The sequence below is a fragment of the Euprymna scolopes genome, chromosome 25, assembly GCF_053919585.1.
Source record: "Euprymna scolopes isolate OS-2025 chromosome 25, ASM5391958v1, whole genome shotgun sequence".
Lineage (NCBI taxonomy): Eukaryota > Metazoa > Mollusca > Cephalopoda > Sepiida > Sepiolidae > Euprymna > Euprymna scolopes.
Genome location: NC_136506.1, coordinates 13,711,667 through 13,725,930, shown reverse-complemented (window position 1 = coordinate 13,725,930; position 14,264 = coordinate 13,711,667). Strand labels below are relative to the sequence as shown.

Sequence of the window (14,264 nt, the reverse complement as noted above, 5' to 3'; positions counted from 1 at the left end):
TTTCAGGATGCATTGTGATGTCATTATAGATTGTTTCTCTTCCTCTTCTTTCTTCCATTTTCTTCTTCATTTATTTCTCTCTTTTTTTTACTCTTTCTTTATTTCATTTTCTCTTCTACTTTTGTCCTTTCTTTCCCTTTCACTCCCTCCTTCGCCTATCTCTCTCTTCTCATTTATCTTTCCTTGCTTCCCTCGATCGCTTCTTCATTTTAATTTCTCCTAGCACTTCTCTTGCCATTCGCGCTATATTTACATCATTTGCCCTGCCTGCCACCATTTAGAATACAAATGAAAATGTGCAAGGTGACAAGATAAGCACAAAACTCACACAAATGCTATACCTTTTAGCGTGCCAGAGGTTAATTGGCCAAAAATGTGGTGTGACGACAACAACTACGGATGGCAGTGATGGCTGAGAATGCAGTTATATATATACTAATCGGTACGGACCCGACTATGGAGGATCAGATAATAAATAAACGTGGATTTATAAGATCAAAGAATCCAACCTTGATCGCCCTTCGGGGCCCGTGGTACAGTTGATAGAGACGTTGAATCTCTACGGTTCCAGATGAGCATTGTCTGAAGATAGCGGTTTCAATCCCACCCAAAGCGTGCCAGAGGTTAATTGGCCAAATATGTGGTGAGACGATAACAACTACGGATGGCAGTGATGGCTGAGAATGCAGTTAGGAGATTCGAAGTTCCTATCCGTCGCGGTTACCACCTGACGAAGGCCAGAGGAATTAGTTGGCCGAAACGTTGTGAATAAACAAACCAATAAAAAGATGAAAAACAACAACTAATAAAGATGAGACTAATAGTCCGAAATAAAAATAAATTAACATATAATGCTCATCTCAAAATGAATTCCAATTAAGGAATAATATATATAAGATATGCTATACCTTTATAAAGCCACAATTCACCTATGCATCGTGTATTGTTGCTACATTTGGGCTGGTGCATCTTCACCTGATGTCTCTCTACAAGATAGGGTTCAAAACAGAATTTCCAACCTCATAGATCCTGCGCTATCAAACAAGCCCCAACCTCTATCCCATAACCGCAATGTTGAATCCCTGTGCCTATTTTACATGTATTTTAATGGAATGTGCTCTGACAAACTCATAGGATGTGTCCCCTCAACGTACATAATACCGATTAACCCATCAAGCAGTAAAATCTCCCCTACAGTACTGACATGCAGAAGTTCAAGTGCAATGCCAATCTCGCTGCTCAACTCCCCACATAATGTCCATGTAGATATGGTCCCAAATAGTAACCCTTATGTCCAAGTGGCACTGTGTCTTGTTTGGGGTAGGGGTGAATAATACTAAAAAAAAAACATTACAAACATTAGATTTGATATATATCCATATAGTCTGAATAAATGCTTTAAATTATGTGATTTTTTTTTTTTTTTTTAAATTTCCCAAAAACATGAACACCTCGTTTTACAAATGCTGTTCTCGTGTCGTAAATTTGGGTCCGGGCCGTGATATCTTAGTTCTGACGCAGCATGACAGTCACACAATGGCCAATATTTCTCTCAACAGCATCTTAGTGTCAGCTGAATAATTCAAAGACTGCCTGTTGATGAATGCAGCGTAAGCTCATTTCTGACTGGCAAATAAATCACACTCATCAAAAGCTGAGAAAATCGATTCTTGAGAGATTCGAAATAGCTTGATATACACAGGCTTTCGAAAAAATCGATTGCACAACTTTGGAATTATGTTCTACATGTGTTTATCTAGCCTGAGAACCACTTTATGTGGAGATTGCTCTTGTAATAGTACTCTATTACTAATCTTATTTCATCTCTGACCTGAAATGGAAGATTTACATTAAATCTGTTAGCAAGGCTGCTGAAAAAAGTTGCATCATTTTACTGCTCTAGAAGGTATCTAACTCCCAACACAATCCTCTACCTGTATAAAAAGCCACATACATCCTTAAATGTATTACTGCTGCTATATCTGGGTGGGAACTGCTTGGCGCATCCTATCCTGCCTTGATAAAATTAAAAAACGGCTTCGAAACCTAATAGGTGATACCCTTTTTTCTTTTACTACTGCATTGTAAGCCTATCTCTGCTCTATTGTGATTTTCATAGCAAATGCTCGATTGAGCTTCAATCTATGGACCAACCTTGCCAAACTGTCACAAAAAACACTCGATCAGCTACAATGACCATCAACAGTTTCTGTAAACTCTATCTATGCCTAACTCTACACACAAATTTCATGAACAAAGCTTATTTCCCAGAACTGCCCGCCTGTGGAACTCTGTTCCGTTGGCCTGCTTTCCAGCTGATTATAATATGGTCGTCTTCAAGTCCAATGTAAACAAGTTCTTGTTGAGCCCTCCTAAATAATCCGTTTATACAACATTTCCACTACTAACTATTAATATGTTATTGTCATAGTGACTACCATACACTTATTAACTCTAATCCTCGAGTGGCTTTCAGATCTTGATAAGTGGTGACTCTCATGCAAAAAAATATAATTGTATTAGATTTCTTCCTCTGTGTTTTATTGGTTTGTATTGCTCATATTTATTTAGTGACGGTGGCTCAGTGGTTAATGACACAGACTGACAACGTGAATGTGTCAAGTTCGAATCCAGTTCGTTCCATAGAAACACCTTCACTTAAGCAAAATTCACATGATCTTTTTTCGTATGTAGCCAAAGCATTTCTAAAAGAATTCTAACTCGAATGATATCTCAACACTCATTATCACCCCCTCACAAGTGTTTTTACATTTGAAAAAATGTATTCATTTAACATGTTTGTTTCAGTAATCAAGACAATATATTCATTTAACATGTTTGTTTACAGTAATCGAAACAGAATAACCATTTTATAGTTAAATATTTAGAGATTTTTTTTTACATAGGCGTCACCATTTATCAAGACCCAGAGGCCACTCAAGGATAAGGATTTATGGGTGTACAGTAGTCAATGGGATTATAGCGTCGTAATCGTAAGTAGTGAACATTTTGTAAATTCGATTACTTAGGGAGACGGTTCATCAAGAACTTGTTTACATTGCACTTGAATTCATTCAAATTGTAGTCAGCTGGAAAGTAGGCAAACGGAAGAGAGTTCCACAGGCGTGCAGTTCTAAGAAAGAAGCTTTGTTCACGGAATCTACATTTAGGTTTAAGCACAGATAAAGAGTGTGGGAAATTATTGATAGTGGTTTTGGCTAGACGAGTGTTTTTATGAAAGTTTGGCGAAAGAGGACCATAGATTAGAGCTCAGACGAGCACCTGCCATGAAAATAATGATAAAGCAGAGACAGACCCATGAAGAATTGGAATCGCTAATTGTATCAGAATCGGAAAAAATATTGGAATCGTCCCATCACTTAATATATAACATTTGTCATGTTTCATATTCTCATATGCGTGTTACTCTACCCCGCCCGCCACGAGAGTTAGATACAAATGTGTGAAAAACCCAAAATTGACATTCTGTATTGGAACAAAAGTCAAATTGCCTCAGTCAAGAAAGATTTTCCATACAATAATCGAAGACATTAAATATGAAGTGTGTATTCAGAACAGATACTACAATTTGCTCCTGAAAGGCCACATAACATTGTAAAAATGTATATTATTTGGATTCGTCAGACTACTGTTCTTATTTGGAGTAATATTTTCACAACGTTTTGGGCGATGCAACTTCCGACCTTCCTCAGGTGTCTCATGAACACAGAAATCTTTTATGCCAAATTCGGGAATCTACACAAAATTTCGAGCAGAACCCTTTATTTAAGGCACAAGGGTAGCATGCCCCAGTTTCGTTAGCTATGACGTGGAAAATGCCTTAGGTAATTTTCAAAAAATGTTAAAACGTCATTTGATAACATTTACTCTAGTAAATATATATATATATATATATATATATATATATATATATATATATATATATATATATATTTTCTTATTGTATATCAATCCTTATTTAAGAAGCTCAATGTAATTACAGAGCAATATAGAGAATAAACGACAAAAAGTTATATTTCAGAATTTATGATGTTGACCATCTTATAATTTATTCCTTTAATTCAGTTGACTTATACAATTCTTGACAGTATCTGTTTCGTAGTGCAATAATTAAGTGCTATAATAATTAAGTGATTCATTTTGCGCCACGAAACAGATACTGTCAAGAATTGTATAAGTCAACTGAATTAAAGGAATAAATTATAAGATGGTCGACATCATGAATTTTGGAATATAACTTTTTGTCATTTATTCTCTCTCTCTCTCTCTCTCTATATATATATATATATATATATATATATATATATATATATATATATATATATATATATCCGTATATGAATATATTTTAACTTCTGTCTGTTTTGATCTCAGAAATCATTCTGTCGAATTCGGGAATCTGCACGAAATTTCGAGCAGAACTCTTTATTTAATACACGGGGGTAGTTAAGTAATTTTAAATATTGTTAAAAACGTGTTATTTAATAAGATTTACTTACTTAATTATATATGTATATATATGTATATATATATAACTTTTGTCTGTTATGTCGTCCTATTCATAGTTTATATATATATTTTTTTATTTATTAATAGCTGTTTGACATGCGCACACGAAATCATATATTCTGGCAAACCGATGGTTTAAGTAAAGTCTTTGTCCCTATTCTATTTTCTCTTGGTTGAATGAATAGAACACCAAAACACAAAAAGAAAAATTGTATTGCACAAAGAGAATGGATAAGTGGATGGACGTGTGTCTCTAAATAGGAATGAATGAGAGGAGAAAATAATAATACTGATATTAGAATGAATAATTGATGAGCCGAAAGATTAAATTGGAGAGAAGTGACGGAAAGAATCAGTAGAAAACGTAGTCAATAACTAATAGGAAGCAAATAGGATTCAGCGAAGCAATCAAATAGAGCAAAGAGATTTGACACCAGCATTGGCTCAACTTCAAGCTTTCAAAAAATATTATATATATATATATATATATATATATATATATATATATATATATATAGGGTGGACCAAAATAAGGGTCCTATATATATATATATATATATATATATGATTATATTTAAAGATAGGACCCTTATTTTGGCCCACCCTGTATATATATATATATATATATATATATATATATATATATATATATATATCCGATGCCTTTGTTCCCTATAAAGAGACAATGGACCCCACTGTAAAGGTAGCTGCGTGTGTAATTCTGATGAGGCAAGTGTTATGTAATCTCCAACTATACCTCTCCTGATTCGGCACTGTTTGGATCTAGTGGCAAGGACAGGTCTAAAACTTGACTTGAAACAATGCGGGTATGCGTGGAGAGCACATACACCAGCTGGAAGTCCCGAATGCTCAATGTTGCTTAACTTCGGTGGCTTGGCAGGAACCAGTGTGTCAATGTGATTATGCCACACACACACACATTATATGTGTATATATCCAAGAATCTAAAAAATAAATATCAAAATAGAATGAAAGCACCCCTACCCTTATTTCAGAAGAGCTGGTTCTCCCCCCCTCCTCACACATACACATTAGTAACGACCTTAGATCACAGTCACCTTCCTAGGGAAGCAAATAACCTCATAATACTATAAAACAGTACACACATTCTCAAACCAATAAAAGAAAACACACACACACACACACCCTACCCTAAAGGAAAAGAAAAAAACAAAAGCAGAAAGAGAGAGTGAGAGAGAGAAACACAACACAGGAGTGACCACAGCCGAGGTCGGCGGCCTCCCCACAGCCCAATAAAAGAGTAATAAAAATTGAACATTCCAATGAATAGTAGACACTTACACGTTTCCACCCCTTGGAAACATTTCAGATGAACTACGAAAATGCTATTTTTACATCTCCAACACATTTGAAAATAATTTCTGACGAGGACGCTTCACAGAACGTCTGAAACGCGTTAAAAACGATTTCAATGATTTAAAAACATTATTACAATGATCTAAACATAATTCTCAATGAAAACCCAAGACACGGAATAATAAAATAATGTTAAAAAATACACATTGTTGGTGATTACTCCATTATATATATATATATATATATATATATATATATATATATATATATATATATATATATATTATATATATATATATATATATATCAGTTGGATGATTAGAAGAAGAGGGTAAATTCAATTCTATCTTCTCTACTTTTCTGATGAGAAGCATACGTTTCGAAATACCTTGTTATAAAAAGTTCCCTCTATTCCCCAGCTAAATGTATGTATATACTTATTAAGTAAATAAATCATTGTATATTTACCAATATATACTTTTCCACTCTAACTGTCGTATATATATATGTGTGTGTGTGTGTGTGTGTGTGTGTGTGTGTGTGTGTGTGTGTGTGTGTGTGTGTATGTAGAAATATGTTTATTCAAATATATTTCACCTTTTATTTAGACTAGTACTTAAATTTAAAAAGCTCGAAATAAATTCAGCAATTGACATAATAATTCCATGCATGATTTTATGCTACGAAATAGGTGCTGTCAAGAATTGTGCATACCACCTAACTTTAAACGGTAAGATAGTTAACATCTTGAAATTTAGAATATAGGCTTTTACCATTTATTTGTTATATATATATCATATACGGCATAATCGCGTTGATACAACGGTTCTCGTCAGATCACCGAAGTTAATCAATGTTGAGTCTGGTTAGTACCAGATGGGTGACCATTTGGGAATTCTAGGCGCTGTATGTGCTCTCCACTTATCTCGGCATTTGTTTCCAGTCGTCTTGTACTTCACTTGCCACTGGTATTTAACAATGTCGTCTCAGGAGAGGTGTGGCTGGAGATTGCGTACCTCCTGCCGCAAAAAATTCACTTTTTGTTATCAAGTAAGATCCTTGACTTACTTGCAGTTTCATCAAATACTTTTGTATGCAAAATCCGATCCCGCATATATATATATATATATATATATATATGATAGATAGATAGATAGAGAGAGAAAGAGAGAGAGATAGAATACTTTCCTGTATGATATTTTTACAAGCTCCTTTAAGTAAAATGAAAGTTGAGCCCTAGTTGGGAATTGAGAATAAAGCAATGAATTACCTGAATCCTTTCATCGCTGCTTGACATTACATTATTCCTGCTTACATGGCTTCATAACCGTACATCAAATCTGTTGCCAAGGCTGCTGGAAAAATGGTGGGATCTTTCTATCGATCCGGTAGATATCTCACTGCTGATGCAATTCTCTATCTATATAAGAGCGAGGTACGTCCAAGGATGGAATACTGTTGCCACATCTGGGCAGGAGCTGCTAGAAAGGATTTGTCCTGCCTTGATAGAGTTCAAAATAGACTTTGTAGCCTCGTAGGAGATGTCCTTTTCTCTTCGCTGCAACCTCTATCTCACAGAAGAGATGTTGCGAGTTTGTCTCTGATGTATCGTTATTTTCATGGAAAGTGTTCGACTGAGCTTCAGTCTATGGTGCCCCCTCGCCAAACTTTCACAAGAAACACTCGTCTAGCTGAAAACACTATCAATAATTCCCTCCCCCACTCTTTATCTGTGCCTTAACCTAAACGTAGATTCCTTGAACAGAGCTTCTTTCTTAGAACTGCACGCCTGCAGAATTGTCTTCCATTTTCCTGCTTTCCGGCTGACTACAATATGGTTGTGTTCAAGTCTAACGTAAATAAGTTCTTGATGAGCCGTTCCATATAAGTTCTCAAATTTACCGAATTTTCATTACTAATGATTACTATATTGTCCAATTTCTACTGTACACTCTTTAACCCTTATCCTCGAGTGACCTCTTGGCCTTGATAATGTGGTGATGCCTGTGTAAAAAAAAAAGGCAAGAGCACTAGTGTGCAAAGCCAAGTTCGAGTTTGTTAACTGCATTCAACTTCTGTGACCACCACTAATTTTCATTTCCTTCACTGATAATTGCGTAAGCATGAAACACTAGTCTTTATGTATAAAAATGTATTAACATTTATTGAAAAAATATCTTATATGCATATATTATATCATGTATCTTTTATGTATCTATTTTCATTATTAAATTTAACAGTGCTCAATACGTGAATAGAGCTAAGTAGTAAGCTTTGAAAATGTATACGCCAATCAATTGGACTAAACAAAGAAAGAGGTGAATTACAGGTCAAGTGAACCTCTGCCTGGTAAATGCGTGACCACTGGCTGTGATTAATGGGTGCGTGAATAACAAAGAATCTGATTGGCTAGCTAACAAACTCTGAGTGAATATCTAAAATCATGTAGCAACATCCATTCCATGCATTAGCCTGACGAATCCTCACGAGGATGAAACGTGAAAAACTGTGTAGCTTAATTGTTATGTATATTTTTAAAACTTTATATATATATAATATATTTATATATATATATATATAAACAAAGAGCGAGCGACACATTTTCAGCCAATTAAGTAGCGGGTGAGATTACTTACGACAGTGCTCTACCCAAAGAGGGGGGGGGGGCTTAAAATATTTGTAGTTATCGACATAAAGTCGTGTTTTGTTGTATCACAACTCATCAGTGCTGCTAGACTATCACCTCCCCCCAGCCGAGGATTGAACCTAGAACCATCACGTTGACAGTCAGCAGTTCTACCGATTGATCCACAGGAGCGGCGCCCGTTAATTATCTCACCAAATGTCTATTTAAACAAACATCCGTCCACCACTTGTACAGTGCTCTAACCGCAAAGAGTGTGTATATATATATATATATATATATATATATACATATATATACATACATATATATTTACGAATGTGTGCGTATAAATTTGATAAAGATACAGTATTTAAGCAAACCTATTAAGATAGTAAAAGCTCTCCATGGTTCATCGGAGCAATTCAATAATAAAGAAAAAATGAGAATTAGAAGTTAAATAAAATTCTTCAGATCATCACCCCGAAAAGGAAAAGGATTAAAAGAACCTCTTTAGGCCATGGCATTTCGAAGCTAAATGCTTTTCACCAGAAGGGGAGAAAATCCAGAAATATACAAATACAAAAACCGGCTTCCGGGCATATGCTTGGAAATGAAATTAAAAAAAAAAAAAAAATACTATAAGCATATATCAATAAGGTTTCAAGAAATCAAAGAGGGGATTTCCCCATTAAGTGTGATGATGATGATGATGATGATGATGATGATGATGATGATGATGGCGGCGGCCAAAATATATGTATGTGGGTTAGCATAACTTTTAAGTGGTAGTTTTTTTCTTTTGCTTGTGGGTCATCGCTTATCAATGCTTGAAAGCCACTCAAGGATAAATGTTAATGAGTGTAAGGTCAACGCCGCAATGATCATTAATGGTGGAACTTGTTATAGCCAGATGAGAAGCAGCCCCTTGGTATTGTGTTCCACAAACGGACAGATTTTTAAAAGAAACTCTATCCATGGAAATTTTGTTTAGTTTAAAGCACAGATAGAGAGTGAAGGAAATTGTTGTCGGTTCTTCTAGCTGAGGGTATTCGTTGTAAAAGTTTTATCATAGATTGAAGCTCAGATTGTTGATCTGAGACATCTTTTTGAATAATATTTTTTTGTGAATAATCCAAAAAGTTAAAAATTAAGAGATAAAAGGAGGAATTTCGCCCTTTTGTTTGAACTGAGATATTAGATTGTATTTGGTAATATCAAAGGGAGGTAATTCATTTGATCTTTTTTGTGTGAAAATTCAGAACGTATTTTCCCGTGTTTTTAGAGGGAAGTAAAAAGGAAAGAGGAAAGAAATGGCTATGCGGAAAATATGCGAAAAAAATTGGAAAAAAATAACTGAACATTAATTAATTCATCTTCATGTTTCCAGTTTTTTTAATGTTCAATGATCTATCTTTTTTAAGTCATTATTTCCGACCCCCCCCCCACCGCCTTAAAAAAAAAAGTAAATAAACAATTTTTTCCAAAATGACTTGGAATAAAAGAAAATTACAAAAAAAAGATAACTTTTCATCCATCAAAAGATTATCATTTTTCAATTTGAATATCTCTGCTATTGGAAGACATTCGTTTTCTTCAAGTGTCAAAGGACTCTATATAACCTCGAAATTCCTGATAATGTTCTTATTGATCGAGGAAAATGAATAGTTTGTGAAGATTTTCTTGCAAGAAGATTGAGGTGGATATGTCCAGTTCTAAACAAGATGATCAGAAAAAAAAAAGTGTGTTAGTTTTCTTACATACAATATGAACGAGGCAGTATTATGAAAGGAGAAGGGGTGGCTGGGGTCATCCGGAGCAGATGAGGGTATGATGAGTTTTTTGGCGGTTGCAATGATGTTCTACCTTTGATCTAAAGATGTGAAACTATTTCGAAAACTCTTACACTCGATTCTTACAGAATAGGGAATTCTTTAACAGAAAATTAACGTCACGCAAGACATTAGGAAACGGATCATCAACAAGACCCGGTCTCCGTCTTGGTGGGCTATACATGGCACGCATAGGTAATTACTTTTTGACGACAGAGACAAAATCAAAAAACTTGAAGGGAGGGATATATTGCGGAATTCTTGCTGAGGCATTAATTATAAGAAACAAATCTTTATAATTTGATTCGCTAATGAGAAAAAAAAAACTCCATTGTTGAAATAGCTTATTTAATTTAATTTTTAAAATTAAATCAAATAATTCCGTTGGCACACCGGTTCCCGTCAGATCACCGAAGTTAAGCAATGTTGAGCCTGGTTATTATTAAAATGGGTGATCAGTTTGAAAATTCCAGGCGTTTTATGTAGGACGACGTTGACACCTCCCTGCAAGAGATGTAAAAACTTAACGTCGTCATCTCCCTTGGCAGAGATATACATGCGGCTGGGGACCGCCTGTTAATTTCATACTCGCATGAAACTTCCTTCTTCAGAGGGACCAGAATAGCGTTAGTGTTCACTCACTCTATCTCTCTCTCACACACACACACACACACGCACGCACACAATGGAAAAAAAAAAAAGAAATAAGTATTAAAATCAAAACAATAGTACGTATTATTTGGACTACTGTTGCCATCTTGGATATTGTTCTCACATCGTTTCGACCGATGTAATCTTTGATTTTATTCAGATGCATCTTATCAAACTCGGGAATCTTTTTATCGAATTCAGGAATCAGTACAGAATTCCAAACTCTTTATGTAATTACATCGGCGGAAACGTTGTGGAAAATAACACTACAAGATGAGAACAGCCGTCCGAATAATACAATTATCAACCCTCGCATTTCTGAATTTTTCCGATAAGGATTGGTTATTCGTATTATTTGGATTCATCGGACTTCTGTTCTCATCTTCAGTCTGATTTTCACAACGTTTCAATCAACATGATGTTATATAGGGAGAGGTGTTATATGTTATATATTGGGCGAAATATTAAAACAATCATATGCTATATTGAGAGGCGCAGAGATAATTGTATGGATGTTTGTTTAGCCAGGGATATGATATCGACGTATGAACTGAGCCATGTTGTATCAGAGTTATCACACGGGTATATTTTACAGTTCATATATAAGAATAATAATATATGCTTCATACCTTCTTTCTTCAAGAATTCCTTTATCTTCCTGCTGAGCTCCGTGACGAACCATGAAATGACCAACATCATCCAACTGAGACATCTGTTCTTTCTTCTTTTGTGAAACCACTGAACAACACTTTAGATTTTTATAATAAAAATTTATTTTAGTTGTCTCAAATGGTCTTCACAGGGTCTGTATTTCTTGTCTATATGTTTATTCTTCCCAGCCAGCTTCCTGATAATGCCCCATCATATGACCTTGTAAAACACTGGCATCATGAAATCAAACATGGCCGGAAGTCTGTGGAAACAGCTCCCAGACCTGATCGCCCCCTTTCTGCCATTGATGAGGCATCCGTTTGTCAAGTTGAGGCTGCCATTTTGGAAGATCGGCGCATTACTATTCGCCAAATAACCCAAGATGTACAAGATTAGTACATGGTTTGTGGAAACTATCATTCATGACGACTTGCATATGCATAAGGTGTCTGCCAGATGGATTTCCAGGTTGCTCACACCATTCCAGAAGCGAGAACACAGGATGAATTTGGAGATGTGCCAAGAAGATGAGTCAAAGTTTTTCAAAAGACTGATTACACAGGATGAAACCTGGGTTACTCACTATGATCCAGAGACCAAAGCCCAGTCAATGCAGTGGAAGCACTTGGGCTCACCACCTCCAAAGAAGGCAAGGGCGCAGCCCTCCGCTGGCAAGGTCATGCTCACTGTCTTCTGGGACCAGAATGGAGTAGTGATGACAGATTTTCTGGCAAAAGGTACCACAATTACAGGAGCCTATTATGCTTCACTTTTGAGGAAATTAAGAGAAGCTATCAAAATCAAGAGGCGGGGCAAGATCAGGAAAGGTACCCTCCTCCTGTAGGGCAACGCTCCGGTCCGCAATTCGCATGTCACCAGATCAGAAGCATGGGCGTGTGGTTATGAAATTATCCCCCATCCTCCCTAGTCTCCTGACCTTGCACCCTCTGACTTTTACCTCTTCCCAGTCATGAAGTTGGTTTTGAAAGGAAAGCGTTTCCCAGATGATGCAGCCTTGATTTCTGAAGTCACGTCATGGTTGGAGGACCAACCAGGGGTGTTCTACAAAAACGGTCTCCAGAGCTGCATCAAAGGATGGGAGAAATGTATAACTCTGGGTGGTTCCTATGTAGAGAAAGAGTAATAACTGTACCAAGTCTTTGTCTGTGTGGGTATGTGAGTTTGTTCCTTATAGACTCTGAAACAGCTGAACAGATTTTCTTTAAAATTTACAGAACATTACTGTATGAATCTGGGAGTAATCTTAGTTAAGTTTTGCCTCAAAATACCCTCGATCATTATCGATAATAGAAACGGTTATTTTCATTTTTCTGTCATCGGGAAAGCCATTTTTCTATGTCGTCGCTTAGCAACAATGATAGAACAACAGGCTGTGAGAATTCTGGGTAAGTTGATAACCTGTGTTTTTTTTTGGTTTTTGTTTTTGCATGACGTGGTATATAGGTTCAAGCCCTGCCAGTAAATTTCTTAATATTTTTTTTTTAACTGGAAAGAAGTTTATGTAAAATAATTTTTATAAAAGAAACAGTAGTTCAATGTAGAATAACATATATTTTGGACTAAGTTACTGCTTAGAGGCATATGAAACTCCCCCCCCCCGGGCAATTTCATGGATTTCGATGACAATAAAAATATAGAAATGTGAAATATTCGTTGATCATCATTCAATCCCGGGCAACGTCGGGTCTCCCTGCTAGTACTTTATAAGGAGGGGGAAGGAGGGAGATTTCTAAGTAAATTAAAGACATAAAAAAGGAAACGAATATCCAATTATCTTCTTCAATAGTATTTTACAACTTGAGATAATCAAATAATTCGAATTCAATTCAATATTAAATAATTTCGAATAAGCTTAATTTGCTTTGGAAGACAGCCATGAGGAAAAGAAAGAAAATAACCTAAACTGAAATGCAATATTTGCATTAAAAAACAATGGCCGGTCTTGCATAAAAAAGACTTTCTTTTTGTGTTTAAACGAGCAATTCAGCCCGGCTTTGCTCGGTCACTATATACTGTTCATAACTTTATGTGCATATATATATATATATATATATATATATATATTAAAAAATTTGACTCATGTCCACGTAACCTAAATCTGAAATTTCAAATGTTTAGACCCAAAATTGGCGGAGGAGTTTGGTAGAGTTTTCAAAGGTCAAATCGTTGAACTCTGACCCCTTGACTGCCAAATTTCTGGGCGAAAACCTATAAAAAAGATTTTCCCAAATCTCAATATCCCTTATGTCAAATATCAAGTCTGTAGGCTGAAAATTAACAGAGTAGTTTGACAGGAAAATGTACACAAACCGACGCACACACATTGAGACAATTTCACTTTTATAAATATATACATGACTCAACTGGTGTGTTAATATGTTTTAAAGCAGACATTTTTATATTTTTGAATGTTTTTTTGTTTAGTTTCCAATTATGCAAATGTTATTCTTTCCAGGAGTTATAATAAGTATTGATGAATATTTTTGTCTATATTTTTTAATTAGAACTACTTGCTACAGGACGGCAAATAAATAATTTTGTAAACAGGACAGGTTTACACCACTTGTAACATTGACTATGGTCCATTCATTAATTCTTATCGTTGAATGGCCTCCGGG

At 35.5% G+C, this 14,264-nt stretch overlaps 1 pseudogene; it reads left to right on the top strand.

Moving 5' to 3' along the window:
* The first annotated feature begins 6,664 nt into the window (after nucleotides 1–6,664).
* Nucleotides 6,665–6,781, top strand: LOC145247582 (5S ribosomal RNA; annotated as a pseudogene).
* Nucleotides 6,782–14,264: the final 7,483 nt, after the last annotated feature.